Genomic DNA, 16,935 nt, shown 5'->3' on the forward strand with positions numbered 1-16,935 from the left:
GACCGTATGATTGTCCCATAGACTTACTCCCAGAGGCAGAGATCCCGTTTGGTCATGTCTACCCGTTGGCGGCACCTGAGTTAGAAGCACTATAGGATTACATCGATGAAAGTCTAGCCAAGGGATTTATTCGCCCTTCTACCTCACCAGCAGGGGCACCCATCTTTTTTGTGAACAAGAAAGAGGGGACTCTGAGACCTTGTATCGACTACCGGGAACTAAATAAGATAACCATCCGGAACCGGTATCCGTTACCGTTGATTCCTGAGCTATTGGAGAGAGTCCAACAGGCAAAGATATTCCCTAAATTGGATCTCCGTGGGGCATATAATCTACTCCGCATACGTCCCGGAGACGAGTGGAAGACAGCGTTCAGATGTCGGTATGGACATTATGAGTATCTAGTGATGCCTTTTGGACTTTGTAACGCTCCTGCGGCTTTCCAACACCTAGTCAACGATATTTTTAGGGATATAATGGACCAATTCATGGTGATTTACCTGGATGATATCTTGATCTTTTCTGATTCCCTACAGGAACACCAGGAGCACGTCAAGACAGTACTTACCCGACTGAGGGATAACCACCTGTATATTAAACTGGAGAAGTGCGAATTCCATTGCTCAAAAATACAATTTTTAGGATATGTCATCTCTCCTCAGGGACTGAACATGGAGTCTGGCAAGATACAAGCAATTCTAGACTGGCCGGAACCGGGAAACATCAAGGAGGTACAACGCTTTGTCGGTTTTGCCAACTTTTACAGACGCTTTATCCGTAACTTTTCAGAGATCGTCCGTCCTATTACTCTGTTAACCAAGAAAGGACAGAAGTTTGTGTGGTCCGCCCAGGCCCAGGAAGCTTTCAATCGTCTCAAGGTTTGTTTTACCTCAGCACCAATACTGATACACCCGAATCCCGCACTCCCCTTTATTGTGGAAGTCGACGCTTCCGATTATGCATTAGGGGCTATCCTTTCCCAAAGAACTGGGGACAAGAATCTCTTGCATCCGTGTGCTTTCTTTTCCCGCCGGTTGTCCCCTGCAGAAAGGAACTATGACATTGCGGACAAGGAATTGTTGGCGATTATTGCAGCTTTTAAGGAATGGAGACACCACTTACAGGGAGCAGCGCAGCAAGTGATAGTTCTCACAGACCATCGTAACCTGGAATTCCTTAAATCTGCCAGGTGCCTGTCTCCACGGCAAGCCCGTTGGAGCTTGTTCCTTAACCAGTTCAATTTTATCGTTACATACCGTCCAGGTTCACGTAATGGGAAAGCCGATGCCTTGTCCCGAATCCACGCCATGGACTCCGTGCCTGGAACCCCGTCTCAGACCGTAATATCAGATGCCAATTTCGTTGGAGTAATCCAGGACCAGGACTTGTGGAAGGACATCAAGCTGGCCTATGATGGTGACGTATTTCTTGCTGCCCCCCCGAATGATGTGACTCTTGTCCTTCGGAATGGTGTGTGGTTGAGAGAGCGACGTATTTATGTCCCGGAGGCTGTAAGACTTCGAGTTCTCAAATTGGTCCATGACTCCGTGTTGGCAGGTCATAGGGGGGTACAGAAGACGCAGGAATTTCTGAGTCGTTTTTTCTGGTGGCCAACCTGTTTAAAGGATGTGAAAGACTATGTCCACTCATGTGTGGTTTGTGCCCGGTGCAAGGTCCCTCGTGTGGCTCCTACGGGACTCCTTCAACCGTTACCCATTCCATCTCGCCCTTGGGGATCCATCTCAATGGATTTTATTGTGGAGTTGCCAGTCTCAGGCGGTAACAATACCATTTTAGTGGTGGTGGATCGGTTGACCAAAGCTGCTCACTTTATTCCATGTACCGGTCTTCCCTCAGCCGCAGAGACAGTGGATTTGGTTATCCAGAATGTATTTCGACTGCATGGTGTACCAGATGAGATCATCTCTGACCGGGGCGTGCAGTTCACGTCTAAATTCTGGAAGGGGTTTTGTTCGGCACTCCGTATTGATGTCTGTTTGTCTTCTGCATACCATCCTCAGACAAATGGGCAAACCGAACGGACTAATCAAACCCTGGAACAGTACCTACGTTGTTATGTCAGCCATCTGCAGGATGATTGGTTGAAGCTGCTTCCTTTGGCGGAGTTCTCGTATAACAACACTCAGAGCAGCTCCACTAAGGTAACGCCCTTTTTCGCTAACTTGGGTTACCATCCGAATGTTTTGCCTAGGTCACCGGTGGCGGTTTCGGTGCCAGCGGTGGAGGACAGAGTGACGGAGCTACGACAGAATCTGGAGGTTTTAAAGGACTCTTTGGCTTCGGCTCAGGAACGTTACAAGAAGTCGGCAGACACTCACCGGAAACAGGCACCCATGTATAAGGTAGGGGACTCGGTGTGGTTATCCACCAAAAATCTGAAATTGGGTGTTCCTTCGCAGAAGCTGGGGCAGAAATTCATCGGTCCGTTTAGGATCACCGGGATCGTGAGCCCTGTTGCCTGTCGGCTGAGGTTGCCGCACCATTTGAAGGTACACCCGGTCTTTCATGTTTCTCTACTCAAACCTGTCTCCCCTAATACGTTTCATGGTCGTATCGTGCCTCCTCCTCTGCCTGTGATGGTTGACGGCCAGGAGCAGTTCGTGGTTGAGGACATTATTGACTCCCGGCTCCATCGACATCAGCTTCAGTATCTGGTACGTTGGCAGGGGTACTCCCCCGAGGACGATTCCTGGGAACCCGTGGGTAACATTCGTGCGCCCCGGAAGGTTGCTCAGTTTCATCGGCGGTACCCGGACAAGCCAGGCCCTGATCCGTCCTGAGGCCGTTTCTGGGGGGGGGAGTACTGTCCGAGTTCCGGGATTTCCAGTTCTCTTTTGAAAGAACTTGCCCTTTGTTAACATGGAGTTTGCTGTTCTGTTGCCCTACTTCCTGTCCATCTGTTTAAAAGGCCGCCCCTAAGCTTAGTCCAGTGCCTGAGTATACTGCTTGCTGTGTACTCCTGCTTTGCTGCTCTTGGTTCCTGATTGACATTTGGATCCTTCTGGAAAAACAACCGACACCGACTCTGGACTTCACCTGGTCGCATCAAGCTGTGCCCGGACTCCGTCTGCCGTCTTTGTTCAGCACTTCTGCCCGGTTCCTTCCGGTTCGTAACCACTCTGGACTCTCATCTCGTACAGACATTTTTGGACTATACCTATTGCCCTTTGTGTCCGGGCTGCTGCGCATTTAGGCCTTCTGGGGTGATTGCCAGACAGTCACTGTATAGGGGTTCGCTCTTGGTGGTCTCCCTGGGGGAGTCCGGTGCGTGGCCCCGGGAATTCCCCTTCGCTCCGATCCTGGAAGGTATTTCCTGTGTTTTATGTTCTACTGTGTTTTGTTCCGTTTATGTACATCTTGTTGGTTACATATTATAAACATCTTTGCACCAAGAACTCGTCTCTGGTTGTCATTGCCCTAACGCAATCGAAATCCTCAGTACATACAATAGTATTAGAATGTCGCTGACTGGGCACTGGGTAACTATGGTGATAGATGGTGAAGGGTCTGCTGCACAAGTCTTGCCGTCCCCACGACTTGTGTGTCAATCCTCTGTCTGTCCAAGTTCCGCCACTGCTTCTGCATCCTCCACCTCATCTGGGTCCTCCACCTCCGCCCCAAGCCTGCCTGGTCAGGCCACCAGCGTTCTCACTGCGCAGAAGGAATCACGCACCCCTCATTACTATGCTGGCAGCAGAGCGCAACGGCATCAGGCGGTCTTTAGCTTGACATGTCTTGGGAATAAGAGTCACACAGCTGAGGAGTTGTGGTCAGCTCTGCGGTCCGAGTTTAATAAATGGTTGTCTCCACTCAACCTGCAGCCTGGTAAGGCCGTGTGCGACAATGCTGCAAACCTGGGTGCGGCCCTTCGCCTGGGCAAGGTGACACACGTACCTTGTATGGCTCACGTGTTGAACCTTGTCGTCCAGCAATTTTTAACACACTATCCCGGCCTAGATGGCCTTCTGAACAGGGCACGAAAACTGTCTGCTCACTTCCGCCGTTCAAGCGCCGCAGCTGAGCGACTTGCATCGCTCCAGAAGTCTTTCGGCCTGCCGGTTCATCGCCTGAAATGCGATGTGGCGACACGCTGGAATTCAACTCTCCACATGTTACAGCGACTGTGGCAGCACCGCCGAGCCCTGGTGCAATACGTTATGACGTATAGCCTGGGCCAACGAGATGCAGAGGTGGGGCAGATCACCCTGATGGAGTGGTCTCAGATCAAGGACCTATGCACCCTTCTGCACAGTTTCGACATGGCGACGAATATGTTTAGCGCTGACAATGCCATTATCAGCATGACGATTCCAGTCATTTACATGCTGGAGCACACGCTAAACACTATTCGGAGTCAGGGGGTGGGACAACAGGAAGGGGATGAACTACAGGAGGATTCATATGCGCAAGACATAACAACATCACCAAGGTCCAGACGTTCATCATCAACAAGGCGCCAGGCATGGGACCATGGGGGACAGGGATCAACAAGGGCGCATGTTGAGGAAGGTGCAGGAGAACATGAAGAAATGGAGGACGAACTGTCCATGGACATGGAAGACTCAGCAGATGAGGGAGACCTTGGTCAAATTTCAGTTGAAAGAGGTTGGGGGGAGATGTCAGAGGAAGAAAGAACGGTTAGCACCTCTATGCCACAAACACAGCGTGGACTTGGTCCGCATGGCTGCGCAAGACACATGAGTGCCTTCTTGTTGCACTACCTCCAACATGACCCTCGTATTGTCAAAATTAGAAGTGATGATGACTACTGGCTTGCCACACTATTAGATCACCGGTACAAGTCCAAATTTTGTGACATAATTCCAGCCATAGAAAGGGACGCACGTATGCAGGAGTATCAGCAGAAGCTGTTACTCGATCTTAGCTCGGCTTTTCCACCAAACAACCGTGCAGGTGCAGGGAGTGATTCTCCCAGTTGTAACTTGCCAAACATGGGACGGTCTCGTCATCTTCAACAGTCTACCCGTACCAGTAGGACCGTATCTGGTGCTGGTAACAGCAATTTTATGGAATCTTTTCATAATTTTTTTAGACCCTCTTTTGCAAGGCCACCAGAGACAACAAGTCTGACACATAGTGAACGGCTGGAGAGGATGATACAGGAGTATCTCCAAATGAACATCGATGCCATGACTTTGCAAATGGAGCCTTGCTCCTTTTGGGCTTCAAATCTAGAAAAATGGCCAGAGCTCTCCAGTTGCGCCTTGGAGATTTTGTCGTGTCCAGCTGCCAGCGTTGTCTCTGAACGTGTCTTCGGTGCTGCTGGGTGTGTGCTGACAGATAAGCGCATGCGTCTGTCCAGTGACAATGTGGACAGACTGACGTTCATCAAAATGAACAAGTCATGTATCCAGAAGGAATTTACTACCCCTGTGTCATCCTGGGGAGAGTAAATGCTTGTGGATTTGGAATGTGCTTGATGCAAATCAAAACATCCTGTTTGCAACTAGGGCACTACTGCTGCCACTGAAGGGGTGGGTGTGTGTGGGGCCCAATTTTTGGAAAAAAGGGAGACTCCGCTTGGAGTAACCCTTGCTTGCTGTGTTTTTTAAAAGGAGCCAAGATGAACAGAGCTGGGATCAGGAAAGACTTTGCTACCTACCCTGGTGTCATCCTGGGGACGGTTAATTATGACGTATTTTTGAATGTGCTTGATGCAAATCTAGCTGTGAAGTGTACAACTGGGGCACAACTGCTGCCACTGAAGGGGTGGGTGTGTGTGGGGCCCAATTTTTGGAAAAAAGGGAGACTCCGCTTGGAGTAACCCTTGCTTGCTGTGTTTTTTAAAAGGAGCCAAGATGAACAGAGCTGGGATCAGGAAAGGCTTTGCTACCTACACTGGTGTCATCCTGGGGACGGTTAATTATGGCGTATTTTTGAATGTGCTTGATGCAAATCTAGCTGTGAAGTGTACAACTGGGGCACAACTGCTGCCACTGAATGGGTGGGTGTGTGTGGGGCCCAATTTTTGGAAAAAAGGGAGACTCCGCTTGGTGTAACCTTTGCTTGCTGTGTTTTTTAAAAGGAGCCAAGATGAACAGAGTTGGGATCAGGAAAGACTTTGCTACCTACCCTGGTGTCATCCTGGGGACGGTTAATTATGGCGTATTTTTGAATGTGCTTGATGCAAACCTAGCTGTGAATTGTACAACTGGGGCACAACTGCTGCCACTGAATGGGTGGGTGTGTTTGTGGCCCAATTTTTGGAAAAAAGGAAGACTCCGCTTGGAGTCACCTTGCGGTGTTTTACATGATTTTAGAAGGGCGTGCCATGCCTATATCTGTGTCTCCTCCTCTTTTTCCTTGTCCTGCTCTTTTGTTTTCACATGAGTATATGTCCTTGTCACTTTCTCATGTGTTTGTGTTGTGTTGTGAGTTGTTTGTCACCTTTTGGACACCTTTGAGGGTGTTTTCTATGTGTTTTTATGTGTTTGTGAATGCCTGCCATTGTTTCCTATGCGGTTTGAGTTCGATTCGTCGAACGTTCGACGAACCGAACTCGAACGGGACCTCCGTTCGGCGAACCGACCTCGAGCCGAACCGGGACCGGTTCGCTCATCTCTAGTCATAGGGTACTGCACGCTCTTTATCTCTTAGTACAGAACTCAACCCTCCATGGTTCTGGGTTCCCAACCTATGGTACTGCCTCCATCAGCATCCAAATCCCAACCACACCTCACACCACACCCGTCAGACACACCAGTTGGCTGCTGAGCTGGAATAGGGCTGCCCACCTAGGGGTCTGGCAGACAGGTTGTAGGGAAGTAGTAGTAGTTCAGTGGTAGCACTCCAGTAGTGAAGAGCTGAGGAGTGTTTGGCTCCCTGGGAGTAAAGGTTGGGTCGCAGACAGTGGTCTGGGCCAAAGGATTCGGAGACCCGGTCGCAGGGTATTGAGGCTGGGTGCCTGGACCTGATCTTATAATAATCTCTAATAACCAGAATAACCAGTCCGGGACCGAAAGCACAGCGGGGTACTGGACCCTAGGTCAAGGAGTAGCTTCAGGCAACCCGGCAATTAACCTGTGTAGGATAGTGACTTTATGGACTGTCCCCAAGAAGCTCAGAGATCAGGGGCACTAGCGCAACAAGGGGGATAGGGCTTTCAAACCCAAGCAGCCCACAGAAACCCCAAGCATGAGCCCTTGAGAGCACAGCTCCACTACCAACAAGTAGGGAGCAGGGCCCGGACAGCTTTATGCCAACGGACCACCAGAACACTTCTAATTTGTGCATGGAGGCAGGCTCTGGACCACCCGGCAGTACTTTAGGGGACGGATAACTGGACGGGCTCCCCAAAGAGGGCAACGGCACCCAGAGACTTGGTTTACCTTGTTGTCAGAGTGTGCTTTGCTGTCGCATCATCACCAACACTGCCTGAGTGTGTATATGGTCCTCCCCTGCTTCCAATCTGCATAATGATTACACATACATACATACATATTCTTCTAAGGATGACAAAACCTCACTTTTGTTTTCTTAAATATTCAAGTTTATTAACTTTTTGGATTGACTGGCAGCACTTTAGTTGTTCAATAATAAAATGAATAATCAAAAATACAAATTGCCTTATAACAGTGTAGATTGTATAGATACTTGCTATAAAAGCTAAATGGCGGTATCTTTTACAAAAAGGAGTACACATTTTTGTATTACTAGAATTAGCTATATTGCTTGCTCATACTGAAACTTTTGTCAAGATAATGCATGGAGACCCTTGTATGAGTTCAGCAGAGCAAAATCTCCAACACTGTGTGTCACGGTAACTTTGGAATAGCGAGGAACTGTGGCTCCTAAGCTGTCCCTCAAGCTAGGGGGCCCTATGTTATCACTATTCTCGGGGATACTCCTAATGGTGGAGAGGCCTGAGTCTCCTGCCTGGCCTTGCTCCTATCCAGTCCTGATATATTTCACCCTCCTCCTCCCCAGGCAGGGATGGGACAGAAGTGTGTTATTACCACAGAATAAAACAGACAAAGGAAAAACCAAAACTCTGTCACACAGCACACAGACACTCATTATAAGATAATAAGAGATTCAGGAGTAAAACAAGAGCACGAAGGAAGTACAAAACACCAGGGGTTACATTCCACAGCTGCACCAAGCAAAAAGCACCACTAAACACAACTTTCACTGGAGAGAGTCTGGAATACCACATCTCACAGTCCAAAACAGCATAAACTATACCTGTTTACAGTGTAAATAAGAGAGAAGTAGATGTGATAGGTCTCTTCCCAACATGTGATTAAAGGAGCTAGCAGAGTTGCAGAAATTAACTCTTGCTAGCCTGCCTACGATTCAGCACACAGAAATTTGATGCTCAAGTCTGCCTGTGTGGATCCCAGACACCAGAGAAACCGTAGTGTCAGAATCTGCAATCTGAACAGAATCCAATACCTCCTGTTATGATCCGGTAACCGTGGAAGATTACAAAAAACTCCCATTGGTGAAAAAACACTAAGAAACAGGAGTAGTCGGAACCTGGGCTGACCGCAATCCCCTAACTATCAGAGCACACTAGAAGTAGCCATGGAGCGTTCCTAAAAACCTAGACGCCACGTCACAGCCTGAGAAACTAGCTACGCCTCACAGAATGAAATGAGGAAATCTACCTTGCCTCAGAGTAGTCCCCAAAGGAGTAGATAGCCTCCCACATACAAATATTACAGTGATATAGGAAAACACAATACTCAGATAGGAAAAAATAGATTTAGCAAAGGCGAGGTCCAACTAACTAGTTAGAAAGCAAAGGTAAGGAACTGATTGTGGTCAGTACAAAATCCTTGTAGAAAAATACCAAACTCCTGATAGTAAAAATGGCCCTAGAGGTCATATGACCTCACTCCCACTATATCAGGTACTCCTGTAAATTATGAGAGAACAAAATACCAAAAAAGAACACAAAATAAAGAAGAGCAAATAAGGAAATTAGACAGGGATAAAATCTCTTTTCCTGCAGGACAGCTAGCTCAGGGGGAACCCCCATGCTCACAACACAAGAGAAACAGAACTTCACCTGCAAGAAAACAGATACAAAACAAAACAAGGAAAAACAACACCCTAAGGTGTAACCCAGGAAGCAAGGCAAAAACTGAAAACTTACCTGCAGAAGTCTTGCTCAGGGATACAGGGAAGGACAAAGCTCCAGGCCAGGAACAGAGACTGAGAAAAATACAAGTACAACTGGCGCCCGCAGGGCACAAAGTGCTCTCCTATATAGACCAGACTTGTCTGCAATAGGACTTCCCCAATTCCCAATTAACACCGACACCTGCCTGAGTCACAGGCTCAGATTCAGCTCCACTACCATTCCTGGCCACCAGAGGGAGCTTCAGAACAGCACCCACACAGACGACATTCACAACAATCTCCATGACAGTTGATGTAGTTTGTGCAAAATTCCGTGTGACACTGTGCCAGAGCAACCACAACAAGTTAGTGAGGATGCACCAATGATTAAAAGGGTGGTTTAAGAATGAAATAAAATAGTGTCCTTGATATAATTCAAATTGCAGTCCATTATAGTCACATGTCATAACAGGCAGCAGACTAAAGACATACAGCTCCCTAGACTTGTCTCATTTGAAAAGAGCCTTACCACAGATAACTTAGTCAGCTAGAAGCAGTGGTGTGATATGTGAAGAAATATATCTATTAGTGATGAGCGAGTATGCTTGTTACTACTCGGTACTCGCACGAGTATCACTGTACTCGGGCTACTCGGCGGGGACCGAGTAATCTCGCGATACTCGTGCTGTACTCGTGGTCTTCATCCCTGCATGTTGGCGCTCTTTTGAGAGCCAGCCCTCATGCAGGGATTGGCTGGCAGACCACTGCAATGCCACAGCCCTGTTAGTTGTGCAATTGCAGTGATTAACCGGCCTGCACAGCGTGACCGAGCCTTTATACCGGCGGGCGCGCTGTGCTCTGCACACAGCCATCCAGACAGTCAGTGCAGGGAGAGTGTTGCTGCTTCAGGGAAAGGTTTGCGGCCCTTTATAGCTATTTCCGTATCAGGGCTGCAAACAGTGTGACCAGAAGTCCTTCTCAGGACTATTATAGTTGTATACAGGCAGGCAGGGTATAGCCAGGTCGGAGTACAGTAGCAGAGTCCTTCTCAGGACTATTGTTGCTGTATACAGGCAGGGTAAAGCCAGGTCGGAATACAGGCTAGTGACCAGAAGAGTCCTTGTCAGGACTATTGTAGCAGTATACAGGCAGGCAGGCAGGCAGGCAGGGTATATAGCCATTCCTAGTGGTGACCGTATACCAGCCTTCATCATATCTGGGGCTGGTGTACACAGTCTAAAACAGTCCAGATAGTGTCAGACTTCTCAGTAATTGTCGCTCCTAAAAACCTGTTAGGTTCTTAGTGCGTCCGTGCTTGCATTTAAAAACCGCACGTGTGTGCCTGTCGGTGGCAGCGTACAGGTGCACGATTTGCACAAACTATTATATAACGCACAAGTCTAGTGTATAATACACGTCAGTCAGCAGTGTCTGATAGTGTCAGACTTCTCAGTAATTGTCGCTCCTAAAAACCTGTTAGGTTCTTAGTGCGTCCGTGCTTGCATTTAAAAACCGCACGTGTGTGCCTGTCGGTGGCAGCGTACAGGTGCACGATTTGCACAAACTTGGATATAACGCACAAGTCTAGTGAATACACGTCAGCACAGCATTGCAAAATGCGCAAGGGCGTTGGCAAGCAACAAGGAAGTGGACGTGATGGTGGTGCAGGCAGAGGCCGAGGTCGTGGGCAAGCTCTAATTTCGCCACAACAAAGGGCCACATCTAGTCGCTCGCACGTCCTGTCCCAAATTCTTGGGGACCGCAGCAGTACACTGCTCTTGAACCAAGACCAGTGTCAACAGGTTGTTAGTTGGATAGCGGATAATGCTTCCAGTCAGATTGGCACCACCACAAACACTCTGTCTTCCACACGGTCAAGTGTCAGTAGTCGTGATACTGCACCGCACATTTCAGAACCTGATCCTCCTTCCTACCACAAGGCTGAGTACACGTCCTCGGACATTACTGATCCCACACTTGGACACTCGGAAGAGCTGTTCACGTTTCCATTCACACATTCTGGCCTCTCGCCAGCTCATGTTGAAGTGGGTCATGAGGAGATCGTATGTACAGATGCCCAAATATTTGAGCAGCCACGTTCTCACGAAGTTGGCAACGTGTCTCAACAAGGGGTGGACGATGATGAGACACAATTGTCAGGAAGTCAGGAGGAGGAGCAGGGTGCGGAAGAGGAAGACGACGTGGTGGATGATCCAGTAACTGACCCAACCTGGCAGGAGGATATGCAGAGCGAGGACAGCAGTGCACAGGGGGAGGGAGGCATAGCATCCCAACAGGCAGTAAGAAGCAGGGTGGTGGCTCCAGGCAGAAGTCAGGCAACCGTTCCCCGGAACAACAACACGACACAAGGTGCCTGTACAAATGTTAGGACTTCCCGAGTCTGGCAGTTTTTTAAGTTGACTCCAGATGATCCTAAAAAGGCCATTTGCAACACCTGCCATGCCAGCATTAGCAGGGGTACCAAAACTAGCAGCCTGACCACCACCAGCATGATCAGGCACATGTCAGCCAAGCACCCGACTTTGTGGGAAGTACAACAGAGTCGAGGAGCAGTGCTTGCTGATGTCACTGCTACGTCTTCGCTTGTTGTGCATGCGAGCCAATCCCCTGTCCATGCTGCCTGCGAACAAGCCTCCTCCGGTCCTGCACCTGCAGTTGCCTACGCAGAAATAACACCATCATCAAGCACATCCTTGTCCCAGCGCAGCGTTCAGTTATCCATTCAGCAAACCTTTGAACGCAGGCGCAAATACACTGCTAACGCCCCACATGCCACAGTTCTAAATGCTAACATTTCGTGACTGCTTGCGCTGGAAATGTTGCCTTTTAGGCTGGTGGAGACAGAAGCATTCCGCGACCTGATGGCGGCAGCTGTCTCACGTTACTCGGTCCCCAGCCGCCACTATTTCTCCCGGTGTGCCGTCCCCGCGTTGCATAACCACGTGTCACAAAACATCACACGTGACCTGAACAACGCTGTTTCACCCAAAGTCCACCTAACCACAGACACGTGGACAAGTGCTTGTGGGCAAGGCCGCTACATCTCGTTGACGGCACACTGGGTTAATATTGTGGAAGCTGGGACCCAGTCTGAGCGAGGGACGGAACACGTCCTTCCCACACCAAGGTTTGCAGGCCCTACCTCAGTCAGGGTTTCACCCACACTCTACAGCTCCGGAATGTCATGCTCTTCAGCCTCCTCCTCCTCCTGCGCATCCTCATCCACTTTACCCTCCACACCAGTCCCAAGCTGGAAGCACTGCAGCACTGCCTCGGCGAAGCGGCAACAGGCTGTGCTGAAGCTAATCTGCATAGGTGACAAACCCCACAATGCAGAAGAGGTGTGGACAGCTCTGAAACAGCAGGCAGATCACTGGCTCACACCTCTGAACCTAAAGCCAGGAAAGGTCGTGTGTGACAATGGCCGGAACCTGGTGGCGGCTTTGAGGCGAGGCCAGCTGACACATGTTCCATGCGTGGCCCATGTGATCAACCTCGTGGTTCAGCGGTTTCTAAAGTCATACCCAGAGCTGTCTGATGTGCTGGTAAAAGTTCGCCGCCTGTCTGCACATTTTCGAAAGTCACCTACTGCTTCAGCCGGCCTTGCCGGCTTTCAGCGCCGTTTGCATCTTCCGGCTCACAGACTGGTGTGTGATCTCCCCACGCGTTGGAATTCAACTCTGCCCATGTTGGTCAGGATATGTGAGCAGAAGAGGGCAGTTGTTGAGTACCTGCATCACCTAAGCCGTCGGGAAATGGGTCAAACTCCACACATAACACCTGAGGATTGGAGATGGATGTCTGACCTATGTACCATCCTCCAAAACTTTGAGGACTCCACCAAGATGGTGAGTGGTGATGACGCCATTATTAGCATCACCATACCGCTTCTCTGCCTTCTAAAATGGTCTCTGCTCAAAAAGAAACATGATGCATTGCAGGCGGAGCGCGATGAGTTGCAGCAAGAAACAGAAGTGGGTGTGGGTGATAACACACAGCCCAGCCTCGTCTCATCACAACGTGCAGTGGAGGACTATGACGAGGAGGAGGATGAAGACATGGAGCAACTCTCTGGCCAAATTGAGGATATGACATGCACACCAGTCATATCCTCGGTTCAGCGTGGCTGGCCAGAGGACAGGGTAGATGAGGAGGAGGAGGAGGAGGAGGAGGACAGCATGTTCAGTCATCGTGTTGGTCAGGATACTGAAGTACTGGCTGTTAAGAGTCTGGCGCACATGGCTGACTTTATGGTAAGCTGCCTGTCTCGTGACCCTCGCGTTAAGAACATCTTGGCCGACAATCATTACTGGTTGGTAACACTGTTAGACCCACGCTACAAGGAGAACTTTATGTCTCTTATTCCCGAGGCGGAGAGGTCAACCAAAATGCAGCAGTTCCGGAAGGCCATAGTCACGGAAGTAGGCAAAGCATTCCCCTCACAAAACACTAGCGGCATAGGTCAGGAATCAGTGGACAACCAAGGCGTACAGCCGAGAGAGGCACAAGTCCAATCCGCCAGAGGTAGGGGAACAGTCTTTAAGATGTGGTACAGTTTTCTCAGCCCCTCATGTACCACAGCCCCTGATGTGCGGGGTAGTGCCACAAGAAATCCTAAGTTTGCCCAGATGCTCAAGGAGTACCTTGCAGATCGAACAACTGTACTCCGACATTCCTCTGTGCCTTACAATTATTGGGTATCCAAGGTGGACACGTGGCATGAATTGGCTCTCTAGGCCTTGGAAGTCCTGGCCTGCCCTGCCGCTAGCGTTTTGTCAGAGCGTGTTTTTAGTGCCGCAGGTGGAATCATTACAGATAAACGCACCCGCCTGTCAACTGAAAATGCTGACAGGCTGACTCTGATCAAGATGAACAAGGGTTGGATTGGGCCAGACTTCACCACACCACCAGCAAATGAGAGCGGAATTTAAAGTTTGTAACGGGAATTTGCCATGTACCTCCACTCACCCATGGGTACACACTTCTGGACTTTGGATAATCGCTGGACTGCTCCTCCTTCTCCTCATGCGCCACCATGATGACCGTTACAATAGTTAGGCCGTTGTTTCAGGTATACCCCCAGTGGTAAATTTTTTTGCCCATTCTTTCAGAATGGACATTACAATGACAGGAGACCCGCTCCTTTGCAATGGGAACAATGTTTTGAGGCCCTCATGCACGTCTCTATCCAGGGACAATGTGGAGCCTCCCAATTTTTGGCTGCCCTGCCTAAGGGCTATACTACAATAGACCCACTTCCTGACAATGGACACTTCAGGTTTACAGGCCCTCATGCACGTCTCTATCCAGGGACAACGTGGAGCCTCCCAATTTTTGGCTGCCCTGCCAAAGGGCTATACTACAATAGACCCACTTCCTTACAATGGGCACTTCAGGTTTACAGGCCCTCATGCACGTCTCTATCCAGGGACAACGTGGAGCCTCCCAATTTTTGGCTGCCCTGTCTAAGGGCTATACTACAATAGACCCACTTCCTGACAATGGACACTTCAGGTTTACAGGCCCTCATGCACGTCTCTATCCAGGGACAACGTGGAGCCTCCCAATTTTTGGCTGCCCTGCCAAAGGGCTATACTACAATAGACCCACTTCCTTACAATGGGCACCTCAGGTTTACAGGCCCTCATGCACGTCTCTATCCAGGGACAACGTGGAGCCTCCCAATTTTTGGCTGCCTTGCCAAAGGGCTATACTACAATAGACCCACTTCCTTACAATGGGCACTTCAGGTTTACAGGCCCTCATGCACGTCTCTATCCAGGGACAACGTGGAGCCTCCCAATTTTTGGCTGCCCTGCCAAAAGGCTATACTACAATAGACCCACTTCCTTACAATGGGCACTTCAGGTTTACAGGCCCTCATGCACGTCTCTATCTAGGGACAACGTGGAGCCTCCCAATTTTTGGCTGCCCTGTCTAAGGGCTATACTACAATAGACCCACTTCCTGACAATGGACACTTCAGGTTTACAGGCCATCATGCACGTCTCTATCCAGGGACAACGTGGAGCCTCCCAATCTTTGGCTGCCCTGCCAAAGGGCTATACTACAATAGACCCACTTCCTTACAATGGGCACTTCAGGTTTACAGGCCCTCATGCACGTCTGTATGCAGGGGCATTGGTGAACCTCCCAATTTTGGACTGCCCTGGCAAAGGAATACTACAAAGACTCACTTCCTCAAAATGGGCACATTAGACTCAAGAGGCCTTTATGTACGTCTCTTCTCAGGGACATCGGAGTGCCACACAATGTTTTACGTAAAATTTTCATGTATTAATCTCAAAAAGTAACATACACCAGCTCTATCTCACTATTGGGTATGTGCCCTTAACATTTCTGCCATGAAAATTCATTTTGGTGTCATTTTTGATGGTTTTCTGGTGAGTCCGTAAAAATTGCGTAAAACGCGGATAAAATTGTTCACAGCTGTGACTTTTGAGTGATAAATGCTTCAAGGGGTCTTCCCCATGCTGTTGCCATGTCATTTGAGCACTCTTCTGAGACTTTTGTGACATTTTTAGGGTTTCTACATGCTGCCGGGGGGTCATTTCATAAAAATACTCGGGTCTCCCATAGGATAACATTGGGCTCGGTGCTCGGGCCGAGTACACGAGTATCTTGGGATGCTCGGCCCGAGCCTCGAGCACCCGAGCTTTTTAGTATTCGCTCATCACTATCTCCTACCTGTCCATGTATATTGTGTTGCTTCTGCCGCTGTCACTGCCACTGCTAATAGAAAGTCATTCAGACATACATTTCCTGCCTGTCCATTGTTGTTCTTTATCTACTGTCTATAGTACTACTGCTGTTGAAGCTTCCAGTGCTAACCCTAAACATCTGGGTTTATTCTTTGTCTGTACCATCATATTACATACTGCCAATAGACAGCCGCACATCCTCTTCCTATTCGCTGTGTTCTATAGCTGTACTGTTGCTGGATGCATACCTTGCACAGGATAAATACACCTGAGACTCCTCACAAAAAGTGATACTTTTTAGATGTCTTGTTATAAAAGCCATTGCTTTCTAATTTTTGAAATGGCAAATCATACGCTGATCCCCAAAAAAGGTTAATTTTTGAAAAGATTGTTAAAAGTACTGCATTCTTCAGTGTAAACAGCTTTGGTATAAGCATTAGAAAGACAAGTATCTGACCCCAAAAAAAGAGATAATTTTTAGACCTTTAAGAAATTAAAAATACACAAAAAAGTCTATGATTGCAGTGTGTTAATAAATAATACTCAGAAACCTCAGGGAAATTGAATGCTCTGCTTCTGATTCACTTTGAACTGATTTGCAGCAAAATTAATTTTTGGGAAAAATTCGGCAAAGCTAGTGAATTCAAATTTTAACATTTCCACTCCTCTCTAGTGGTGGTACATAGAAGACTGTTGGTTTAGAGTTCCCATACATACCTGCCCAGATGATGATTCCAACACCTGTGCAATGCAAAGGAAATCCTGAAAATATGCACTGTTGGTGGCAGAGCTGGCATCAGCACCCAGCGCACCTGGGCAAGTTCCAGGACCCTGGACAGCTGGGGGGCCCACTCGCAGTTGGCAGCTAGCGGCGTACCCCCAATGGCGGCAGGCCACGTGACTGCAATGGGGCCCATGAGCCAGAGGGGTTCGGTGACAGTGCAGACATCGAGCCCCCCCGCCAAGGATCACACTTTCAATTGTATCGACATTGCAGTTGCCGATACAATTGAAAGCAATGATGACAGAGTGAGTGGCACACTATTCTCCCGCTACATCTGTGGCACTCTGACAGCTCAGCACT

Source organism: Anomaloglossus baeobatrachus, chromosome 6 (assembly GCF_048569485.1).
Source record: "Anomaloglossus baeobatrachus isolate aAnoBae1 chromosome 6, aAnoBae1.hap1, whole genome shotgun sequence".
Lineage (NCBI taxonomy): Eukaryota > Metazoa > Chordata > Amphibia > Anura > Aromobatidae > Anomaloglossus > Anomaloglossus baeobatrachus.